Below are 11,583 nucleotides of genomic sequence, written 5' to 3' on the forward strand. Positions count from 1 at the left end.
TTTTTTTTTTTTGCAACTGTATCAGAATGTAAACTCATTCTGAGTTGGTGAGCTACACAAAAACAGTCTGTAGACCCCAGGTATGGTGGCTTACACCTGTGATCCTCGCATTCTGAGAGGCTGAGGTGGGAGGATCCCTTGAACTCAGGAGTTCAAGAACAGCCTGAGCAATTCATAATTGCCAAGTTGTGAAAGCAACCCAAATGCCCATCAACCCATGAATGGATTAAAAAATTGTGGCATATGTATACTATGGAATACTATCCAGCTATAAAAAGATGGAGACTTTACATATTTTATGTTTACCTAGATGGGGTTGAAACACATTCTTCTTAGTAAAGTATCTCAAGAATGAGAAAAAAAGTATCCAATGTACTCAGTACTAATATGAAACCAATATATAAAAGCTTACAAACTCATATGAATGTTAAAACACAAATATAGTCAAGCAAGTGGGAGGGGTGAGGACAGAGAGGAGAGGGGAAGGGAGAAGGTGATTGGTGGGAGGAAGGAGGGAATTTGGTGGGATCTCACCTAATGTTCACAATTTGAGGTATTCAGCATGCCCCCCTGGGTGAGGGGCTCTCCTATAACTTGAATTTTACCCTAGAAATGAGAACAAGGTAACTTAAAATGTGTTCCCTCATACTAATTTGAAATTTAAAAAGTAAGCCCAAATCTAAATAAATAAATACACAAACAAATAAATAAATAAAAGAGTGAGACCTAATCTCCACCCAAACCAGAAAACGCTAGTGTCATGGTAGGTGCCTGTAGTCCCAGCTACTCAGGAAGCTGAGGTTCACTTGAGCACAAAAGTTTGAGGTTACTGTGAGCTAGGCTGATTCCATGGCACTCTAGCCTGGGACAACAGAGTACAACTGTCTTAAAAAAAAAAAAAAAACTACACAACACACACAAAAAAAAACCCAAAAAACCTCCAACAATCTGCAGTTGGTCAACCACACTGCTAGAGCATAAAGTTCCAGTGGGTAACTTTGCTACAGGCTGTAGTGGGGGTCAGGGTAAAGAAAGTCTCTGTAGAAAAGATCACATTTCAGCAGGGACTTGCAGAAGTAAAGCCTTTCTGGAAAGACAAGTGGGAGAAAGTGAAGACAAAGATAAAAGCAAGCAACAACATTAGTGTGTTCTCTGAACTGAAAGCATCAGAGTGTGGCATGAAACAAACAAGCTCTTCTGGGTTGAGAAGGTTTAAGGAAATGGTGATTGCTTAAATGTATACTTAAATAGTTTTAAAACTTAATGAATAGGGATGTCAAATAAGTATGCAGAATGGACAATGGGACGTGCTATTAAGTTGCACATTTTGGAATTTCATGAGAGGACTGGTCTACTGAGAGGCAGAAAGAACAGAAATGATTGAGGAGAGCAGAAAGCGACATTTGAAAGGTTAGAACTCTCTAAAAGTGACTGCAAACTGTCATCAGATGAAAGCTTTGCAGAAGCATTTATATAAGTGATCAGGGTATGCAAATCCATTAATGAGATGTGGAATATGTATCACCTAGCCAGGCAGAGCAATCCTTCAATCCATTTGCTCATTGTTATAATACAAAGCACACAGCAGATTAAAAAGGAAAGGTAAGAACTGATGGAGTGAAGATGTAAAAAAAATGATCTCTACAAATGCCTCCAGGGCTGATCAACTTTGAAGATGAGCTACATGGTAGGCAGGCTGCTGCGAGGTAAAATGGACATATAAGTTTTATAGAAGATGATTTTATTAGTTCTCTGGAGGTGGCAGTGAAGCGAAATCGTGGAATATTACAAAGAAAACCAGAGTTTGAAATTATAAAAGGTGGAACATCAAGTATAACATTCAAACAATCCAATGCTTTTTGTAACTCTCTTCCTCCAATTCTCTTTCCATTTCCCATCTCATCTCTGCTCCTTCCCTCCAAAGGACTCTGCCCAGTTGTCTTGGATGTGTGCTTTAATGGCATGCTGGATGTGAATTAAGATTTGCTGAAAACAAGGCATGATTATATTTTTAATTCTCTCAACAGTCTAATAAATGGGGGAATTTTTACCGCCATTTAACAGACAAAGGAAGTAAGGGTTGGAAACTTAATTTACTTACACACATCTCCTCCCAAGTAAGCAATGCACCTACCAGGACATGTGGCTTAGTAGTAACTTGGGGTAAACAATGGCAGGCAAAGCAAAGGGAGGGTTTCCCCTTTCCCACAATCGGGGGAATGCTAATTTACTTTCAGATGTACAGGAAAGATTTGTATCTGGCTTTGATCAAGTCAAAAGCAATTATTTACAAGTTTTGGTCAAAAAATTTTAGGTGATTTTTAAATACTGGCTAATCAGGAGAGAAAAGATAGTATTTTATTAATGAAAGTTAGGAAAAAAAACAAATCTAGATAGGGTAAGCTTACAGGGTTTAAAAAAAAATTGCAAGGACCTGTGGCCAAGTTTCCTGCCAAATGAGGAGAGTTGTTATGTATAAAATATCATGTTTTGACCATCTCCTCGATGCCAGGCGCCATGCTGGGCACGATACAAACTATTTTCCTTTAATTTTCACTCCATTCCAAAGAAAATGGTCATTATTAGCCATCCTTAACGCATGAAGCCTAGAGGGCTTAAGTGAGTTATCCAAAGTTCCTTGAGTTCTATGGACTTGCTAAGAAAGACTGCTAAAGTGTCAATTTGGAAATTAAGTACCTAACACATAGCAGATGCTAAACAGATTTTTCTTTCTTTCTTTTTTTTTTTTTTGAGACAGAGTCTCAAGCTGTTGCTCTTGGTAGAATGCTGTGGTATCACAGCTCACAGCAACCTCAAACTCTTGGGCTTTACGCGATTCTCTTGCCTCAGCCTCCCAAGTAGCTGGGACTACAGGCGCCCACCACAATGCCTGGCTATTTTTTTTTTTTTTTGCAGTTGTCATTGTTATTCTAACGGTCCCAGGCTGGATTAAAACCCACCAGCCTCAGTGTGTGTGGCTGGCACTCTACTCACTGAGCTACGGGTGCTGCTCTATTGTTTTGTTCATACCAGTAACATTATTATATATGCCATTTCCTTAGCTCCTCTAAGCTTTGCTTACTTCAACCATAACATGAAGGTCAACATAAGTTTGTCAGAAAGATTACGTGAAACTACCCTTTTAACGTTTCTGTCACATGCAAGCCACTTTGTAAATGTCAAAACCCCATAAATTTTATCTTGAGGAATGCTTTTTTAGTTTTTAAAAAGACCAACTAAGACAATGGACATTGATACATTCAGCTATTTAGTGGCATGCCTCTGTGTAACAAACTTGACGTTTAGCTTCAGAAAACAATGTTTGACTAAAAAATGGCTTTGGTAAAAGTAACTGCAATCAGGAAGTTAACAGAGTTTGTGGCTGAACTACTCATACTCCAAAGTTTCTGAGTTTTTTTTTTTTTAACCCCATCTACTACTTCTTTTTGCTATTTTTCTATAATTTGTCTCTGTAAGGACTTAAACAGCTAATTTTTTAATACATAGTGCTTCCATATTTGACAAACTAGTATTATTTATAGTGCTTTAAAAATAGTCTGACTCATTCATTTGTGTCCCAGTTTGAAAGTTGCCTTTTAAAAGTTGAAACAATGTTTATCGATAGGGCGGAAGTACTTAATAAATATGTTCAGTAAATATTGGATAAAAGAGTTGAATCAATGACTCATTTCCACTATTATTATTTTTATATCTTTAGATTTCTGCAAAAAAAAGCTTCCTTTAAATTGGATATGTACTTATCTCTGCAATTAATTTTAACAAAACACATTATGTTCTCCTAGATGTGCGAATGAATTTGTCTTCATTATACTTTTTTTAAATTATATTTTAAATTGATTTTGGTACTTGATGTGCTAACATTTAAATGCAGTACAGCTAGCTTCCTTACATTGTTTGCTCCTTCTCTTCATTTAAAATTCATTTTGATGAGTTCTGGCACTCCTCATGCCTTTAAAGTGTAAGCCAAAATTTCAGTTTACAAACAGATCTTTATGTTAATGGCTAACAGTAAAGTCTGATTCTAAAAGGAAAAAAAAAAAAAAAAAGACCAAGTATCTTTAGCATGCTGAATATACCTGATATTTTAGGGTCTTTTCCAAATTTGTCAAGTAAAGGCAGAGTTAGGAAATATATTTGTAAAGAGTGTCATTCTATGGGGGGAAAATGTTTATTTGAGAGCTTATCATGGAAACAATCACTCAGGGAAAGAAAGCTCTAAGGACAGTGAAGGAAAAACCAATGAAGAAAGGGTAAAACTAGCTTGTGTTGCAATGGGGGGTAGGAAGTGGCTTCTGAAATTGACACCGAAGACAGGGTTGAATTTAGAATTTTGAGGAAAGAGTATTTCAAAATATGTGTTGGAGTGGGGAGAGCTTTTTGAAAGCCTGGACAACAATAAGCATTGAATAAGACAGGACCATCAGGGCCTGTGACATTGGATTATACCCAGTAATAGGAGATAAAGTGGGATAGGTAAGGAGAGAGCAAGATGGAGAAAGAGGTAAGAGGAAGGTGCTGATTAGCAGGTTTTGATCATATGTAGAGTTGCTCTTCCAAAGGGGAACTCCTGTAAGTGCTTAGAAATACAGGACGGCATTGCTCTTTGTTCGTAATTGTGATGCTTTGGGATTGTGCTCTCCAATTATTACACCTGTAACAAACATCTCCCACCACCAGGTGGCTACAGCGTCATGCCATGCTTGGGTAGTTTTCAGGTGTTTGGGACTCTGGTGTGGCGAAAGTTTTTCCGGGTCATAATTTGTAAAAACTGATAACCCATTTAATATTCTTTCTGCCATCTAGACAATGAGTTGGAAAAAATTGAATTGAGTTCCTCTTTTGCCAGTATTCACCGCTTTAGGGATTGATTTATATGTTAGATTCCCAAGGGAGGCACTAAAGCAAATGAAACAGAAGGAATTCATGGGACTTGTATCTAGTTTCTGTGTACCCTACATTGTAATCCATGACCTGCTCCCAGATAATTATCTTTGGTGTCACTGCTGTCAGCATAACATCTTGACACACATGAATAATTCTTTTACTCCTCTCTCACAATTCACTGATTGAGATCCCCTATAGCAATGTTATACCTGTCGGAAGGGATGTTCACTGCATTAGAGGAAGAGAAAAGGCTAGCAAGGCTCTCTAAAGCCTTCAGGGGAAGGTCAGTGGCAATTTGGATAGTAATAGTTGGCAGAACACAGATCCAGGAACTCTGTCTTCATTATGCTTTATGATATCGCGCCCCAGAGAACATAAAGTTCTCAGTTTATTTTTTGGGAAAATTATATAAATCCAATATCATTATTTTTGACTCTTCACATTAATAGATAATGCATTAAGTTTGCATTAGATCTAAAAATGGTATAACCGAGTTTTTAAAAAGCAAAACACTGCAGTTAACATATCAAAATACCCCATCACAAGGAAAGGATGCTGTTCATTGCTCTAAATTATTTAGAAGTCTTCACACAGTTAGCTATAAACAGCTGACTGATAGAAGAATCCAAAAGTAGTAGTTGATGTTAATACATTGAATGCCATCTTTTTTCCTTGCTTCTATTTTTTCTATAGAGAATGAAAAAACTAGGCTATCTGGATAATAGATCCTTGAATATTAGTTTAATTAACTAAGAAAATTATGGACAGGTATTACGTGATCAGCACTATTAGTGGGGTTACAAATAAGTATTGGCCAAAATGTCTGACTTCTCACTCAACCATCTTATTGATGAGACAAGATTAATTAACATAAAATAAAATAAGTAGAACAGCATGTTCTAAGCAATAAGGATTATATGTGTACAGAGAGATGAGAGAAATCAATGAAGCCTGCATTTCAGTGGAAGAGCCTTCAGGAAGTACATTTATCAGTTGGGATGAATTATATGCCTATTTCTGTCATTATCTCTTCTTTCTCATTGAGTCTATTTTTCTTTATATGCCCTCTCAGGGCCCTCGCATCAGTACAGGGTATCCAGTGCATACATATTCACTGGTTGACTTAATAATTTTTTCTCAAGCCTATAGTAAGAGCAAGCAAATGAATGAAATTTTGTTTTTATGTCAAATATAGTTATCTTGAGAAAAAAAAATGGTTTTGACCATGATTGAGTACTTAAGCATTAGAGCATGGAATCTTAAAATAAAGCTTAAGCTGTTTCTTAAAGAGTGCAATGTCCAGCCACACACCTTCATAGCATTGAAGAATGAAGATAAAATTTGAATGCCTACTGGACTCTCAAAACAATTTTATTTCACTCATCTGAATCATTTAGTCATGACCTATAATATCAAGATTTTATAAGGCTAGTAGTCACTTTTCAACAAAATACTTTTCTAATGCTTGATATATCAAAAATTTGATGTAAATATTTTAATAATGTGAATTTGTTCTCATTTTTAGGAGCGGTATTTAAGTATTACTCATTTTATATCCAAGGAAGACAAAAGTCTTTTATTTTGATATCCTTATATCAAGAAACCGTTGTTTAAACATATTCCTCTTAAATTTCAGTCCTCCCAACACTGAATGATATTTGTTGCAATTAGTATTAGGAAAGTTTATTGGGACTCAATGACAGCCATTAATAAAGTAAAACCCTTGGCTGAATTTCTTTGTAGGTGAATTGTTTCTAATACAACATTACATTTTAGTGTGAATGCATATTGAAAGTGATGTTATCATTTAAGATTAAGGTTACATTCCCACTGTAACCACACTTACATATAAAACAATTATTTGGGGAACTGTAACTTTTTTAATACTGTGGAATAATGAATGTATATTTTTCTGAATGATGAATTAGATATGACCGCAACTTCATAAATGAATGCCCTTCTAAAGGAAATGTGATCTCTTTTTTTTCTTTGCACTTTTCTCTGGGGCTGGGCTTGAACCCACGACCCCGGCGTATGGGGCCGGCACCCTACTCCTTGAGCCACAGGCACCTCCTAGAAATGTAAACTTTTTAAGACACATAACTAATAAATAGTCACATGTTACTTTCCTTTTTTGGTGTTTATGTGCATGACCTGCACATTCTAGAAAGTGTCTATATTCTAACTGGTTACCAACAGTTTGGAAATAGGGATCTTTCATTGGAAAAACAGAGAAAAGTATTAATTCATATTTTCCCTTCAATTGCTATTCCGCTCAAACTTATGGCAGGAAAATGTGTCCTTTTATGAGTCACAGAAAAGCCTGTGGACTTTAATTCCTGCAGCACGCTTTTTTTGGTCCTACACTTAAATTGGCTAGTGCCTATTTTTGAATTGTTTTCTTCCTCTTCATTTCTTAGAAATTGTTAGCCCTAGAATATCACCTGTGGTTCTCATTTGGCTGAGAAAGTTCTGGCTTTCGATTCCTTTTTTTTTTTTTTTTCAAGTGTTTGGGAAAAGTTCTAAATCTCAACTTTGGGGATGAAACTCCCTCATCCACGGCGGGCCGGCAAGAAAGAAATGGACCATTTTACACCCGTTGCGTTGACAACATTTACAAAATTTGAAAGAAGCAAGCGTGAATGGGAATGTGGACTAACTGCATCTCTGATGGGTTGCTAGGAGGAGTATAAATTTGTGCAACTACTTGGGAAAATGGTGGCATTATCTCTGAAAACTGAATACTCACAGTGTACATACCATGCATTGTTTTAATATTTAATTAATTAATTTTATCCATGGAAAGCAGTGATGATGATTCACACACCAAGGGTTATAATTAATCTGGTTCTGTGCACTTGAGGCCAGACTATTCTTAGAATTGGAGGATCACTGAGCACCCAAATAGCCATCATTTGGCAAGGCAGCAGACAGGCTACAGAAAAAAAGAGAGAGGGTATAGAGAAAGTCTTGTTTTGAGGGGAATACTATTAATTTAGAGAGGGCTTGGTTCATAACATTTTGTCAATGAATATTTGCTGACTTAATGAACCAAAAAATGGAAAAAGTAGTGATTATTTGCCAGTGGCTGCTTGAAGTGGCATATTCTCCATCATAGCCAAGAGAAAAAAAAATGAGAGCCACATCAAATGGATAGTTTTCTGTGTTGTACATTTGGAAGAATGTCAGTTCCTTCCAGATGCACAGGAAAGGTGTGTCATCATCTATCAGATAATTCAAGGATAATGATCTACAAATTCTCATCAGGGAATATTAGGCGATTTAAAGCAGTAATTCAATAAATAAGTCAGTGTAAACGATTAGGTATAAAGCCACTTTTCTTTCATAAGGGGAAATTATAAGAAGAGTAGAAAAGTGTAGAATTTTTAACTAAGTTAAATTTTTAACCAGGTTCTTCACAAATTTCAATTTGGAAAAGCGAAAAAGAATTGTCATTGGCAAGTGGGAGGATATTTAGTTATGACAATTATGACAATAGCTATTATTTATTGAATGGCAACTAATGTCAGGCACTGGACTGGATGCTTTGCGAGTTCTTTATTCTAATTCTCACAATAATCAATGAAGTAATTATTTTTATTTATTTATTGTAGAGTGAGACTGGCATCATAGTTCATAGCCACCTCAAATTCTTCGGCTAGAGTAATTCTCATGCCTCAGCCTCCTGTGCAGCTGAAACTACAGGTACCCACCACAATGCCCAGCTAAGTTTTCTAACTTGTTTTAGTAGAGTCAGGGTCTCACGCTGGCTCAGGCTGGTCTTGAACTCCTGAGCTCAAGCAATCCCCTCGCCTCGGCCTCCCAGAGTGCTAGGATTACAGACATGAGCCACCTTGCCCGGCCTTGAAGTAGTTATTTATCGATCTTGTTCAGTATGAGCAAACAGAGGCCACAAGGGCTTGAATGAATATACCGAAGTCCCATAGCTAGCCAGTGAAAATGGGCTTCTGAACCCAGACATGTCTGATTCTTAATTCACATTTCCCTTCCCTGATATTGAGTCCTGCGTGCAGTCGCCATACTGAGTAAATGGAGCAGCGGTTTCTGAGATGTTTCTGATCTCCCACTCACCCCTCTTGCAATGTGCACAGAGCACAGGGTCCCAATCCCAGCTCTGATGTCTACAGCACTGGCAAGTGACCCATTGGGCTTCCCCTTGACCAATTGGGCATCGAGCAGTGCAAAAGTAAATCCCTCTGAAAGCTGGGAGAGTCACACTGTGGACTACTTCTGCATGCAGATGGGTACATATTTCCTGGGTCCTGTGACCCTGCTTAAGAAAAAGGAGGGCGTGGAGAGAGAAACCATGCAGCTCCATGACTGCTGTCACTAGAAAAAGGTGACTACGCCCATACCAGGTTAATAACAGATACTCAGTAAAAGATAATCATCACTATTCCATTATTACCATCGTTACTAACTGTGAAGCTCTGAGCTATTTACATTAGCCCCCCGTACACTCAATGTCCCAGTCCATAAAATAAGATTGACACTACAAAAATGATCTAAGATTGTCATGGTGATTACATGACACGATAAACCCATTTACATTTTCTGGCAAATTGCTCATTAAGTGTCAGTAGAACAGAGAGATAAGTGGCTTTTTCTATTTGATGTGATGAAAATGAGATTATAATTATCTTGCAGATGTTGGCTCCCATGTATTTGCCCCAAATTCCTACTATTAATAGCTTCTTGACTAACTAGCTTTCCCCCGTCTCTTCATTCCCTGGATATAAATAAGAAGCTTAGACCTAGCACTGACAGAATTCCCTTTCCCATTCCTTCTTACGAGTTAGAGCTACATTCAAGCTACATTCCTGGACCTTCTCTCCTTCATAAGACCTTCAGGTACTCAAGTCCCTGCTAATATCTCTTTTTTTACCACATACAGTATTTTGACAATGATCAATTCCTCTTTTTAAAAATTCGTTTATCTTGTTAACTTATTAGCTTATTGGTAAACTCTTTGAAAGCAGAGAGGCTATCATCTCCTACATCTTAGTACTTACTGCAGGAGCTAGCCCAGTGCCTTTCATGAAGTAGAAGTTCAGTAAATAATTCTTGCTGGCTAAATTCATGTAAGTTATCTATGAAGTTGGTCATAAATTTTTGGAACCAGAACCGGAAGAAAGCTCTAGAAAATTGAATACCATACTTTCAGCACCATATAAAATAAAGCACTGCTTTATGTGGTAAATAAATGTAGGCTGGAAAACTCATTTAAAAATCTAGAAAAGATGAGTTTGGAACAGATGAATCCATGATAAGTTATTTAAGTGAAAAGTAATCATTTTCAAGAAAGACCTTACACTATTCTTGTTAACATTCTAGATGGTAAACTGGTATAGGAAATGCTTTGGGGGTCTTCTGCCAGAAAGGACATGGGGTTTACAAGTTTTACTCCAGGTTGTATATCAATACATGTTCTAATAATTAGGTCAAAATTGTAAGAGAATGCGACCAACGCCTGTGGCTCAAATGAGTAGGGCACTGGCCTCATATGCCAGAGGTGGCAGGTTCAAACCCAGCCCCTGCCAAAAAAAAAAAAAAAAATTGTATAAGAGAATATACACAAATTGCATTTCATTTATGACATTATTTTCAGACAGTTGAGACAAAATATATCAGTGAGAAATATATCAACATAAATACATATTGATTGATACATAAAATACAGTAAAAAAGTGACACATTTTTTTCTGCCAATTGGTAAAGATAATGACTTCTGGCTGGGTGTGGTGGCTCATGCCTGTAATCCTAGCACTCTGAGAGGCTGAGACCCTGTCTCTAAAAACTAGCTGGTTATTGTGACTGGCACCTATAGTCCCAGTTACTCAGGAGGCTGAAGCAAGAGGATTGCTTCCACCCAGGAGTTTGAGGTTGCTTTGGTCTATGATGCCATGGCACTCTACCAAGGACAACAAAGTGAGACCCTGTCTCAAAAAAAAAATAATAATGATTTCTCTATATAACATTTCAGTATATATTTTTAAAATTGTTGTTCTTCCAACTATCACCTTTATTTACTAATGAATCAAAGTTAAAGAAAGTATATGGGTGACATGGAATGGGAGTAGAAGATGGGCCCTGTGCCTTTATAGAAACTCCATGTCTTGAGGTTCCAGAGACTTGCCACCTTTTGAAATGAAAATAAATATTGTTTTCCTGAGAAATATGGCAAGGTAGAATGCTCACATGACCTCATAAGCTTGCAAATAACTATGTATAAAGACAGAGTTTTATTATTTTCCCTTTATTATTTTAATACAGAACACATACCATTTGAATATCGCTCTACTCTCCATCCAGGGACAGAAATATTCTAATGATAACAAGATGTGAGAAGCAAGTCTTTTAAATAGATTTTGGAAAATTAATTTCTTAAAATAATACAGTCTTGGGGCTTGTCTTAGAGGTCCATGTGGGTAGGTGAGAATCTGTCAACAGAATGTCTTTTTCTCAGCATTTTTTCCTAAGGGCAGAATGCTATTTTGCCTCCCTTGTAATTCTTTTTCTTAAATTTCTTTTGCTACTATACTTCAATTTAGTTGGGAACTTTGAGGATGGAAAAGTACGATTATTTAATTTTCTCATAAAATAGTTTTTGTGGTAAAGACTATGAATCTGCTTTGATACAAACGTCTGTCTATAATT

At 36.9% G+C, this 11,583-nt stretch overlaps 1 non-coding gene across 1 annotated transcript; it reads left to right on the top strand.

Annotated features, from left to right (window-relative positions):
• Positions 1-9,050: 9,050 nt before the first annotated feature.
• Positions 9,051-9,178, top strand: LOC111722286. Its single transcript, XR_002771128.1, has one exon. It is a non-coding gene; the product is annotated as a small nucleolar RNA SNORA35 (small nucleolar RNA).
• Positions 9,179-11,583: the final 2,405 nt, after the last annotated feature.

This window comes from Otolemur garnettii, unplaced genomic scaffold (assembly GCF_000181295.1).
Source record: "Otolemur garnettii isolate 467f Iridium unplaced genomic scaffold, OtoGar3 scaffold00230, whole genome shotgun sequence".
NCBI classification, from domain to species: domain Eukaryota; kingdom Metazoa; phylum Chordata; class Mammalia; order Primates; family Galagidae; genus Otolemur; species Otolemur garnettii.